At 40.3% G+C, this 12,325-nt stretch overlaps 1 protein-coding gene across 3 annotated transcripts in view; it reads left to right on the top strand.

The window, feature by feature from the left end:
* Positions 1-12,325, top strand: part of MYO1D (myosin ID) — a 358,498-nt gene that overhangs the window by 266,243 nt on the left and 79,930 nt on the right. The gene's annotated exons all lie outside the window — the stretch shown is intronic.

Consider the following 12,325-nt stretch of genomic DNA (forward strand, 5'->3'; position numbering starts at 1 on the left):
ATCCCATATCTCTTGTGTATTTCTCTGCATCTCTGTCAGCATGTTTATGATTTTTATTTTGAATTCTTTGTCAGGAAGACTGATTAGGTCTGTCTCCTTCTCTGGTGTTGTCTCTGTGGTCTTTGTCTGCCTGTAGTTTTGCCTTTTCATGGTGATAGGAATAGTTTGCAGAGCTGGGACGAGTGACGGCTGGAAGAACTTCCCTTCTTGTTGGTTTGTGGCCCTCCTCTCCTGGGAGAACAGCGACCTCTAGTGGCTTGTGCTGGGTAGCTGTGCTCAGACAGGGCTTCTGCTTCCTGCCCGGCTGCTATGGGGTTTATCTCCGCTGTTGCTGTGGGCGTGGCCTGGCTCGGGATGCCGCTCTAAAGTGGTGGAGTCGCGTTGGAGCAGGAGCTGCCGGGAGGCTATTTATCTCCCTAAGGGGCCTCCGTGCTCCCTGCAGCCCAGGGGATTAGGATGCCCAGAGATCCCCAGATTCCCTACCTCTGGATTAAGTGTCCCGCCCTGCCCCTTTAAGACTTCCAAAAAGCACCCGCCAAAACAAAACAATGACCACAAAAAAAAAAAAAAAGAAAATTTTTTAATAAAAAAAATAAATAAATAAAAAATGGCCACTCGTTTTTCTTTATTCTCCAGTGCCAGCCTCAGGCATCTGCTCACCAGTCTTGCTGCCCTGTTTCCCTAGTATTGGGGTCCCTATCCCTTTAAGACTTCCAAAAAGTGCTCGCCAAAACCAAACAGCAAAAAAAAAAGTGGCCGCTCGCTTTTCTCATGTCCTCCGGCGCCAGGCCTCCGGTACCTGCTCACTGTTCTTGCTGCCCTGCTTCCCTAGCATCCAGGGCTCCTTGCACGCACTGTGTCTGCGCTCTGGCCCGGATGGCGGGGGCTGGGTGTTCGGCAGTCCTGGGCTCCGTCTCCCTCCCGCTCTGCCTATTCTTCTCCCGCCGGGAGCTGGGGGGAGGGGCCCTCGGGTCCCGCCTGGCCGGGGCTTGTATCTTACCCCCTTTACGAGGCCCTGGGTTCTCTCAGGTGTGGATGTGGTCTGGATGTTGTCCTGTGTCCTCTGGTCTTTATTCTAGGAAGAGTTGTCTTTGTTATATTTTCATAGATATATATGGTTTTGGGAGGAGATTTCCGCTGCTCTACTCACGCTGCCATCTTGGCTCCTCCTCAGAAACATATTTTAAAAAGCCAAATTTGTGTACCACAAGTGAGGTCCTTAACAAGGAAAAAAAATGAGCCAAGCGTTTACATTAATAGAGAAGGCAATGGCGGGCCCAGCTTCCTGTGTGACACTCTCTGAAGGAGTTTGTATTAATTTTGTAAAGTACAAAGTTCATTTGCGATGAGCCTATTATCTAGGTTGTAAATTTCCTTCCTGCTGATGCCCTTAATCCCTGGCAGGATGTGGAATATTTGGAAGAAATCAAAGATCACTATGTTGATTCTGTTCATTCAGTGCAGTTAGATGGATTGGTATCAGAAACTCACTGAAGAATTTTACTGAGTTGCTTTCATCAAGCTGTTAAAATCAAGGGTTGAAAGCCCTTGTCAATCAATAATATAAACTTAGCCCTTTAGTCAGTTGATTACAGTTATTTTCATTGACCTAAATAATATTGATCCATAGTACTAGGCTCATAACTAGGTACTTGTGCATAAAGTCTATTGTTCTGGCTTTAAGGCAATTTTTTGTTACTGCTTGCAGTCCCTATTTTGTGTAATAGGTTTTATTTCACCAATAGAATATCATGTGGTTTACACATTGTGGTATGATTTTTGGAGCCTGTGATCCAGGGGTACGGTCATATGAAGTCCAATAGATCTAAAGATGCATCTGTCTTAAAGCACATTCACTAACTGACGTTAATCATAACAACTGAATCCTTATGAAAGTAAAAGAATAATTTTACCATGTTTAGTGAAACTGAAAAACATTTCTAAAATATACAGTTTTCTTAAATGTTCTAATATAGCAAAAAAAAATTTTTGAATGTGATATTTGTTTCTAAAGGCATAAATGATGCATTTACAAAGTTAAGGTCTAGTTCCTGGTCTCTATTGCTGCATAACAATCTACTACAAACTTACAACCGCAGCCATTATGGTTGTGGTGGGTTCTTTAACTCGGGAGTTGGGAACAAGCAAAGCAGATGGCTTCTCTCTGCTTTACAGTGTCTAAGTGCTCAGCTGGAAAGAGGAGAAGGTTAGGGGTTCCTCAAGAGCTGGAGGCTGGAATCATTTGAAGTCTCAGTCACTCAGAGGACTGACCCCTGACCTGGGAGGACTTGAAGGCTGGGACTGCTAACTGGAGAGCCTTATGAGGCTTTTGGGAGATGTTTGGCTTCCTCACAGCATGGTGGCCTCCAGGCAGTCAGACTTCTTACAAGGTGGCATAGGGCTCAGTGCATGAGTATCCCAGTGATCAAGAGAGAGGGAAGCTGCATCCCCTTTTATGCTTAAGCTTGGAGGTCATGCAGCTCTACTTTAGTTGCACTTCAGTGGTTAAAAGCAAGTCTGTGGTCAGCCAGATCATGGGGACAGGTCATAGACCCCCATCTCTCAACAGAGGAGTGTCCAAGGATTTGTGACCATGTTTTTTAAATCCTCCTCAGTCTGCCCCTTGGTCAAAAAGTATTTATATTACCCTGACATTCAGAACACATTCAGCCCCAACCAAGGTGCCCCAGAGTCTTTTCCCCAGACGGCATCAGGGTCAGGGTTGAGGTCCAGGATCTCAGCCTCTAAGTCAGCCCAGGTGTAGTTCTGTTCTAGCGCTCCTTCAGTCTAAAGACCTGTGAACTTCAGAGCTTTTTAAGGGCAAGTTGTCTGCCCCATATACCCAGCATACAGTAGTGATACCCCAATAGACAGTACCCAGGCCAAGAAATGGGGAGTGGGAGGCCCATCTCAGTATCCAGCCATCTGTGGTGCCAGCTAAGTAGCCTTCATAGTTTGCTTCTCAGCCACCAAAGACTGGGGACCCAAAAGCCTTGTCACATTGTGTACTGTCTCTCTCCTTTTCCGTCCAACCTGATACAATTCCTTTGAACTCTTGGTGGACTTACTGTGCATCACTTTATGATCCATTTCATTAGACAAAAACTACACCCACAAATCTCTGCAAGATAAACTCTCTTGTACCTCATGCTCCTTTTGAGCTACTATGGGGCAGGCCATTGAGACTCGTAAGAGCCCTGTTGTTTAATAGAGAAAATTATAAGGCATACCCCGAAGCTATTTATAAAGCCTTCAGTATGTTGGAAGTTTCTATGAAGTACTGCCTTAGATCTTTCTGAGGTTTTGACAAAGGATTTCACAGTTCCACTCTGGATTTGATCATTGCCCTGAAACCATTTCTTAATTTGAGAATCATTTGCCATCTGGAGAAGATGGGAGTAGGAAACAGTTTTATTCTCAAACCCAGCAAGTACAGGCATCTTTATATTTCCTCTCAATTTTGTATAAAAGCTGAACAGTTCTTTATTAAGATCCTCTCTCTCTCCCCTCCCATGTTTTCACAGGCAGCAAGAAGATGCCAGATGGCATCTTCAGTATTCTGTCTAGAAATCCTTATCTAGATCATTGAATGGGTTAGGTACATTTTCTAGTCTCTACCTTCCCAAAGGCAAAGTGTTATCCAATTTTATGCCACTTCATAAGGTCCCCTTTCCTCAAGCTTGAAATAATATTTTCCTTGCTTCCCATCAGGCCCTCACTGACCACCCACATCCAGGCAATCATCACTCCACCAGCACTCTCCTCGAGGCTTCTCCAGGCTCCACCCAATTCCCAAAGCCAGTGCCAACTGTTTAAGGATTGTGTTAGAGTAGCACCTCACCCCTCCTTCCACATTTTTATTGCAGTTACTATTGCTATATAACAAACCACCCCAGACTTAGTGGAGTAAAGCACCCACCACTTTATTATGGGGGTTAATGGATTCCAGGCATCAGAAATTGAGTAAGGGCACAGTGGAACCAGTTTGCCATTGTTCCACAATATCCAGCTTCAGTTGGGAAGACTCAAAGGCTGGGGGTTACCTCCCACCTGAGTCTAGAATCACAAGAACCCTTGTATACTCACTTGTCTGGTCATCATTTTAAAGTATTAACTCTTTTTTAAGTAACAAGAGCTCAGGGTCCTGTGGCCTGTTGCATTATTATAGTCTTTGGTCATAAAATGTTAGAGCCTATTCTTGTGATTAACACATTCTCCAGAAATCTTCACCTTCTTGAAATTATTGTTTGGGATTCTGGAATTTCCAGCTAGCATTTGGAGGCCCCACAATTTTCACTGATAAAGCATGTGCGTACACACAGAGAGGCAGAGACATAAAGGTGTAGACAGGGAAACAGAGAAATATGAAGTGAAAAGACAGTAAGCAACATGACATGTAGTTACAATGGACTTTGAGGAGTATTAACCTCATCCCCTGACCTTTTTATATAATTATACCTGTTGCTCTGGGAGGAGGGGATTCCCCTCCTCAGGCAAGTTCACTATGAATTCAGTGAGACCAAATAAAGACAAGGGTAGGTCGGGAGTTCAGAGGGGCTCATACCACGTTTATTCTCATGGCAGTAGGTTGAGCTCTAGAGTCCCACCCACCCAGCCATGTATAAGCACAAAGACAGTTCAGTCTCTCCTGGATCTAGGCAGCTCCCTCCTGCTCCCCAGCACAGGACTGTCTTCTCCCTTCCTAGCACCAGGGCTGTGCAGCTTCTCTCCACTTCCCTCGAGGCTTCCCTTCTCTGCTCCCCTCCCTTCCTCTGGGCTGGTACTCCCTGTGACTAACTGGCAGCTCTGTCACTGGTAAACATCCTGTCACCTGTAGTCTCTATCATTTAAAAATTATATTAAAAGATCCTGGCAAAAGTCTCCATGTGCAGCCATCATACTTGTTTTTAGTCCTCTAGTACTTTAATTTGGTGGAGGAAGTCTGATCTGTCCTTTACCCAGAGTGCGTTGCCACCCAAGGTTACCAGGTGGTTAGAAAAAGAATTAAAGCCACTGCTATGGAGATGAAATAATAGTAAATACATCTGAGGATTTACCAGCTTACTGTGGAGAAAAGTACTGTTCTAGATCCTGTGGTGTATTCTAAAGTAGAAGTGATAAAATACAAAACTTGGTACTTGGCTTGAAAAAATGGAAGCTGTCAAGCCTGACTGTAAGGAGATAATGCTGCTTAGATAAGCACATAGATAACACATAAATGTGACCTATTAATAGGCTGAGTGATATTGATATATTTCCCGTTAGCAAGCGAATAATCCTCACTCTCGTGTAGTATACCCTCTTGGTCATGGTGTACTATCCTGCTGAATTCAGGTTGTCAGTTACTTTGGATTTAGCAACTGTGCTGGTGAGATTGGTCTCTCGGGGGTGGGAGGGGGAGAGTGCTGGGAGGGTATATGTGTAAGAGATCTTTATCAAGTTTTGCAACCAGGATCAATTAAAATTAGTTCAGAGGGTTGCTGCTTCTGTGCTAGAGCACATTCAGTAACATAGGAATTGCATGGGCCTTAGAAACTTGTCTGGAAAATCATCTGGAACAATGCCCAGTAACATTTAGGAGAGTTTTTCTAACTCCTCAATGTTTTCTAACATTAAAAAAAATTTCCCTAGTTATGAATATTTTGATTATTTTATCTTCCTAGTCAGTTTTAGTAATTTGTATTCTATAAAATCATGCATTTCACAAGCTTTTTAATTTATTACTATGAAATTGTAAATGTTATTCTCTTATAATTTCTAAAGTCAACACATCTTTTCTTAAATCCCTTTCTCATTCTTAATGTTGGATATTTCTGTTTTTACATTGTTTTTTTCTTGATTAGATTCTGCCAAGTGTTTGGATCTTTTATTGGTCTTTCCAAAAAATCAACTTTTGGATTATAATATGTTGTTTTTCTCATTCATCAACTTCAAGTTTTAACTTATTTTTATTTTAATAGATTAATGTTCTTTCTCTAGCTCTTTTGATATTTAATATACTGCGTTTCTTATCTGTAATGAAAGTATTTAAGACAATGTGTTTTCTTTTGAATACAGCTTTGGCTGAATCCATGTATTTTGATGTATAAAATTCTTTTTCTCATGAATTTCTTTATTATCTGTAATTGCAACTATAATCTCTCTTACCCAGGGATTGTTTAAAGAGATGGGTTTTTTTTTTAATACTCAATAATCAGGTTGCTTTGTCATTAACCTTTTTATAATTTTCTGCTTTTATTGCACTGTGATATAAAATGTAACCAATGTATAACCCACTTTTTGTAATTGGGGAGAAGAGTGTTACTCTGTGGCCTAACACATAGTAAATATGGGTAAATGTCTCAGGCCCATAGTAAATGTGTGTAAAAGTCCCATATAATTGCTAATCAAATCTATTGATTATTCAGCCTCTCGATCCTCATTTGTTTTCTGTCTGCTTGGGCTGCCAAAGACTGGGTCACCCACATGACCCATGAATAAAATTATTTATTCCTGTTATTTATTTATTCTTGTATTAGAACATTTTGTGCCTTATATGGTTCAATAGCATGTTACTCAATGCATGAAGACTGGTGGTTTTCATTTCTTAAGTTATACTTTTTGTCAGTATAAAACAAAAGTGTTTTTGCTTTAGGTTTTCTTTGTTATGGTGATTCCCATCCCTACTTTCTTCATATCTACCCATCCTTCCATTTTTTTATTTGAAGTATAGTTGATATACAGCATTATATTGGTTTCAAGTGTACAACATATAATTCGACAGTTATCTACACTCAACCTCAGTAAGTGTAGTTCCTACCTGTCAACATCCTCTCCTTTTATTTATTTATTTATTTTTATTAAGATATCATTGATACACACTCCTATGAACGTTTCACATGAAAAACAATGTGGTTACTACAGTCACCCATATTATCAAGTCCCCCCCACACCCCATTGAAGTCACTGTCCATCAGTGTAGTAAGATGCCACAAAGTCACTACTTGTCTTCTCTGTGCTACACTGTCTTCTCCTTCTCCCTCCCTCCCCACTCACCCTCCCCCCACCCCTCCCCTTTGGTAACCGCTAGTCCCTTCTTGGAGTCTGTGAGTCTGCTGCTGTTTTGTTCCTTTGGTTTTGCTTCGTTGTTATATTCCACAAATGAGGGAAATCATTTGGTACTTGTCTTTCTCCACCTGGCTAATATCACTCAGCATAATACCCTCTTGCTCCAGCCATGTTGTTGCAAATGGTAGAATTTGTTTCTTTCTTATGGTTGAAGTATTGCAGTGTGTATATGTACCACATCTTCTTTATCTATTCATCTACTGATGAACACTTAGGTTGCTTACATGCACCTTGTACATAGTGCTGTAACAAACAGGGGTACATGTGTCTTTTTGAATCTGAGAACTTGTTTTCTTTGGGTAAATTTCTAGGGGTGGAGTTCCTGGGCCAAATGGTATTTCTATTTTGAGTTTTTTGAGGAACCTCCATATTGCTTTCCACAATGAACTAGTTTACATTCCCACCAGCAGTGTAGGAGGGTTCCCCTTTCTCCGCATCCTCACCAGTATCTGTTGTTCCTGGTCTTTTCTATGTTGACCATCCTCACTGGTGTGAAGTGACAACTCATTGTGGTTCATCCTCTCCTTTTTTATTCTTCTTTTTGTTTCACATGCATCTTTTATAAACAGAGTATAGGTAAATTTTGGTTTTGACCTAATCTCTGAGTCTTCATCCAATAAAAGAGGTGTATCCCATTCACATTTCTCGTAGAAACTGACAGTTTTTCCTTAAATTTAATCATGTTATTTAAATGCTTTCTATTTTTTATGTTGCTGTGCGCTGTTTCCTTCCTTTTTTTCTAGTTGCTTCGTTGGTCAAGTTCCATTTATTCCCTTTTTACTAATGACTAGAAAGTTATACATTTTTTAAGTTCTAAGAGGGATTACTGTTAAATATTTAAACTTAACTCTCTTACTCAATACTAAGACCAAAATGGATTTACTTTTCTTTTTCTGTGACTGATGACAAAATTAATATTTTTCTTCTTCCCACACCTTCTTATATTTTCAGGCAGAAAAAACAACTTTTTTAAAAAAATATGTAAACCTGAATGCTATTTTTCTGTGCAGATAACTTATTTTTTGTGCCTACGTACTTGAAGATTGCTTCCCTTTATTCTAGAAATTCAAAACTTCCTCTGGGCTTCATTTCCATATGATTCTCTGTTAATTAAGTTGGGTTGGTATCTGTGACTCCTTTCTAAAGTCTCAAATTTTTCTGACATTGAGAAATTTTCTTATTGTTGGATTTTCTGGAGTATCTATTCTGTTACTTACTGTTGGCTGCACTGTGTTTTTAATTTATCATGTTTATCTTTCAGGATTGTTTTTTTCTGATATTTGTGTGTTTTGAACTTATTTCATAAATGAAAATACAAATTAGGGATTTTCTATTCTAGTTTACTCTGCTTTCTTGCACCTAATCCATTGCAAAGGAAGACATCTGTCCTGATTGCTCAGACTAGCCTCCTCCTTCTGAACTGCTCAGTGTTTGTACTTGTTTAGTTGTGTTCACTGTGTGGGCCTCCTTCCTGAGGGGGTCTGAGGGAATGGAGATGGGTTATAATCAGAGATTGTATCTGCCCTGTTGAATCTTCAGTACCAAAGAAGAGGAAGGTTTAGATTTATCCAGCATAGATCCAGTGGATTATGAGAAATAAGAAAGCAATTTATAGGCTGAAGCCTTGATAAGGAGATTTCACTCTTGTTCAGAGAAACTTATTTGAGCATGTGGCTGCCCAAAGATAACCCAGGCAGTGATGCCTGCCCTAGCTAATATATTTCCATACAATACCTTCCCTTTGCCTGGTACTAACGGAAAGGTATTCAGATATTGCTGGCACACTCTCTTAGGTTAGAGTGTAAAAACTGAAGGCAGAGGGGTTTTGCTTATTTATCTTCTTACACCCCTGAGTTGCTGTTCCTTGATCCTTACTACCATCTTATAAGGGAGGCAAGGCATCTAGTGTGACTCTTGTTTTGCAGAAAAGGAGAGACAGGTGTCCTAAGAAATTAAATGATTCCCTCAAAATCATGTGGCTGAATTGGAACTAACAGCCAGGTCTTCTTCATTTGCTCCACTGCTTTTTCCCGGTGAGCCATCCTGTCTCCCACAGCCCAAGGAGACATGCTGGGTGCCTTTTTTCCTGCCTTGGCAACCACAGGGGCTTAATCTTTCATTATTTGTGTAGCGGAAGAAATTAGCTGTTGTTCTCCCTCTTTTCTTCTGGGACTCTGGCACGCCCATAGGCCTGAACAGACACATGAACAATTCCTCCCTGCAGCATGAAGCCCCCTGACAGAGCGGAGTGCAGTAGGGGACGGCGGGCGGAGAAGCGCACCCTCCCAGTGGGACGCATCCAACACTCCTCTCCTCCTGCCCTGGCAGCACTGGGGAGGGATCCTCTGTCTGGGTGGTTTCAGCCTTCACTGCTGAATCTGGCTTTTCCCTGAACCCCTGCAGCTAAGGCTACTGCAAAATGTTAGCAGAGTTACTTCTGTTAAATTCTCATTTTATTAGGCTTTAATCAAGCTGTCCTGTGAGGTGCTACATAAATTCAGTTTGGAATTTGGCATGCAAATATGCATATTGGCATGCAAAATAACCAAATGAGAGTCAGTATCACAGAATAAAAAGTTTTTAATTGGATCGTGTAACAGTCATCTGGATGGGATAGATATCTAAGTGGCAGAAAGGTTGAGATGCTGTTTTACCTGTGGCCTTGGAAATTATTTCACAAACTTATGTCGATTGTGGACTTTCTAATTCCTTCAATATTTTCCCTTCTCTCCATTGAGCACTGACCATGTCATTCTTTAAAATCAACCAAAACTCACCTCCTATGAAAATTTATTCACTTGACATTTAGGAATACTTATTTATGCAGCATATGTTCATTTGTCCATGATATTTGAAAAAGCTTGCTGTGATAAAGACTATAGATCCGGGTCAGTCTGCAGGCTTGAGTTCTACTTCTAGGGTCTGCAAATCAGCAAACCTCCTTGATCGTCAATTTCCTTTTCTGTGAAGTGTGGGCATGGAACTAAATGGCCTCCCAAATGCATGAACTGTTGAAGTGTTCTTCAGTTATTTGGAATCTGTCTCTTCCACTGATGCCACTGGATCATGAATCCCCCTAGAACAGGGATGACACCAGTCAGAGCATCTTTGGTGTTTCCCTCTCCACCCAACACTGCCTGGTGCTCTGCATTGCCTGCGGTTGATTGCTGGATTGACAGCACCTGTGGTGGCCAGGAGGTGGCACTTTAGTATTTTCCGCAATAGAAGAACAAACCACAGAACGTGAAATCACTCAGGCTTCTGCTTTTCTGACAAAATAAGTTATCTAGGGGTCAAAACAACCAAAGAGCATATTTTTTTAACTAACATATAATCAATAAATTGGGTCTTGTGGTGGTTATGGTATATAGACTTGTGTAACCGCCACCACAATCAGGATACAGAATCATTCATCACCCAAAAAAACTCCCTTATATCAGATTACCCCCAGCCCCAAATCCCTAACAAACACTGATCTATTGTCCATCCTTGTAGTTCTGTCTCCTGGAGAATATCACCTGAACAGTCACACAGTCTGTAACCTTTTGAGCTGACTGCTTTCACTCAGCATAATGCCTTTGAAATGTGTTCATGTTGTTGTGTATCAATAATTTGTATCATTAGTTCATTACTTTTCATTCCTGAATAGCATTCCATTGTATAAATGTATCACAATTTATCCATCATTGATGGATATTGCAGTTTCTAGGTTTGGGCCATTATAAATAGAGCTGCTGTAAACATGTAAAAGTTTTTGTGTGAACCTGTTTTTGTTTCCATAGGATAAATGCCTAGGAGTAACATTGCTGTGTCACATGATAACTATGTTTAACTTTTTGAGTAACTGCCCAACTGTTTTCCCAATGATTTTACCACTTACATTCCTACCAACCATGTATGAGAGTTCCAGTTGTTCTGCATCCATACCAGCTTTTGATACTGTCACTTTTATTAGGTTGAGTTCTCTTCCAATCCTGGTTTTCTGAGAGATTTTTATCATGAATGGATGTTGAATTTTGTCAAGAGCTTTTTTGTTGTTGTTTTGTTTCGGCCATTCCGATAGGTTTGTGCTGGTACCTCATTGTAGCTTTAATTTGCGTTTCCCTAATGACTAATGATTTTGAGCATCTTTTCATTATCTTATTTGCAACCCATACGTCATCTTTGATAAAATGACTTCCAAATCTTTTGCCCATTTTATAATTGAGTTGTATGCTTTCTTGTTGAGTTTTAAGAATTCTTTATATATTCTGAACACAAGTCCTTTATCAGATATATCTTTGCAGATATTTTCTGTACACATTTTATACTTAAGTATTTTTGTTTTCAGAGTTGTGATAATTTTGTTTTTAAATTTTTGTTTCTAACTTTTCGTTGCTAACATATAGAAATATTTTTGCATGTTGGCCTTGTATCTGATGACCTTGCTAAACACACTTATTAGTTCTGGAAGCTATTTTGTAGACTCCTTAGGATTTTCTATGTAGACCATCATACAATCTGAATATAGGTACATTGGTTTGTTCTCTTTCAATATGTATGCCTTTTAAATTTCTTTATACCTGCCTTACTGCGCTGGCTATGGCTGCTAGTATGATGCTGCACAGCAGCAGTGACAGTGGAAATCCTTGCATTGCTCCTGATCTTTGGGGAAACATTCAGTCTTTCACCACAAAGTATGATTTAGCTGTGGCATTTCTGTATGTGTCATTTATTAGGTTGAGTTCTCCAGTCCTGGTTTGCTGACAGGTTATTATCATGAATGGATGTTGAATTTTTGTCAAGAGCTTTTTCTGTATAAATGTATATGCTCTTGTGGCTTTCTTTTTTTTTTATTTTTATTTTTTTTATTTTGATCATTAATCTACAATTGCATGAAGAATGTTATGTTTACTAGGCTCCCCCCTTCACCAAGTCCCCCCCACATACCCCTTCACAGTCACTGTCCATCAATGTAGTAAGATGCTGTAAAATCACTACTTGTCTTCTCTGTGTTGCACAGCCCTCCCCGTGCCCCCCCAACACTATACATGCTAATCGTAATGTTGTGGCTTTCTTTTTTATTCTCTTGCCATGATGGATTACATTGATTTTTGAATATTGAATTAGTTTTGCATTTCTTAGATAAACTCCACTTGGTCATGGTGTATTATTGTTTTTAATATATTGTTGGATTCAATTTGCTAATATTTTGTTGGCCATTCTGACAGCCAGGTTC

Source organism: Manis pentadactyla, chromosome 4 (genome assembly GCF_030020395.1).
Source record: "Manis pentadactyla isolate mManPen7 chromosome 4, mManPen7.hap1, whole genome shotgun sequence".
NCBI lineage: Eukaryota > Metazoa > Chordata > Mammalia > Pholidota > Manidae > Manis > Manis pentadactyla.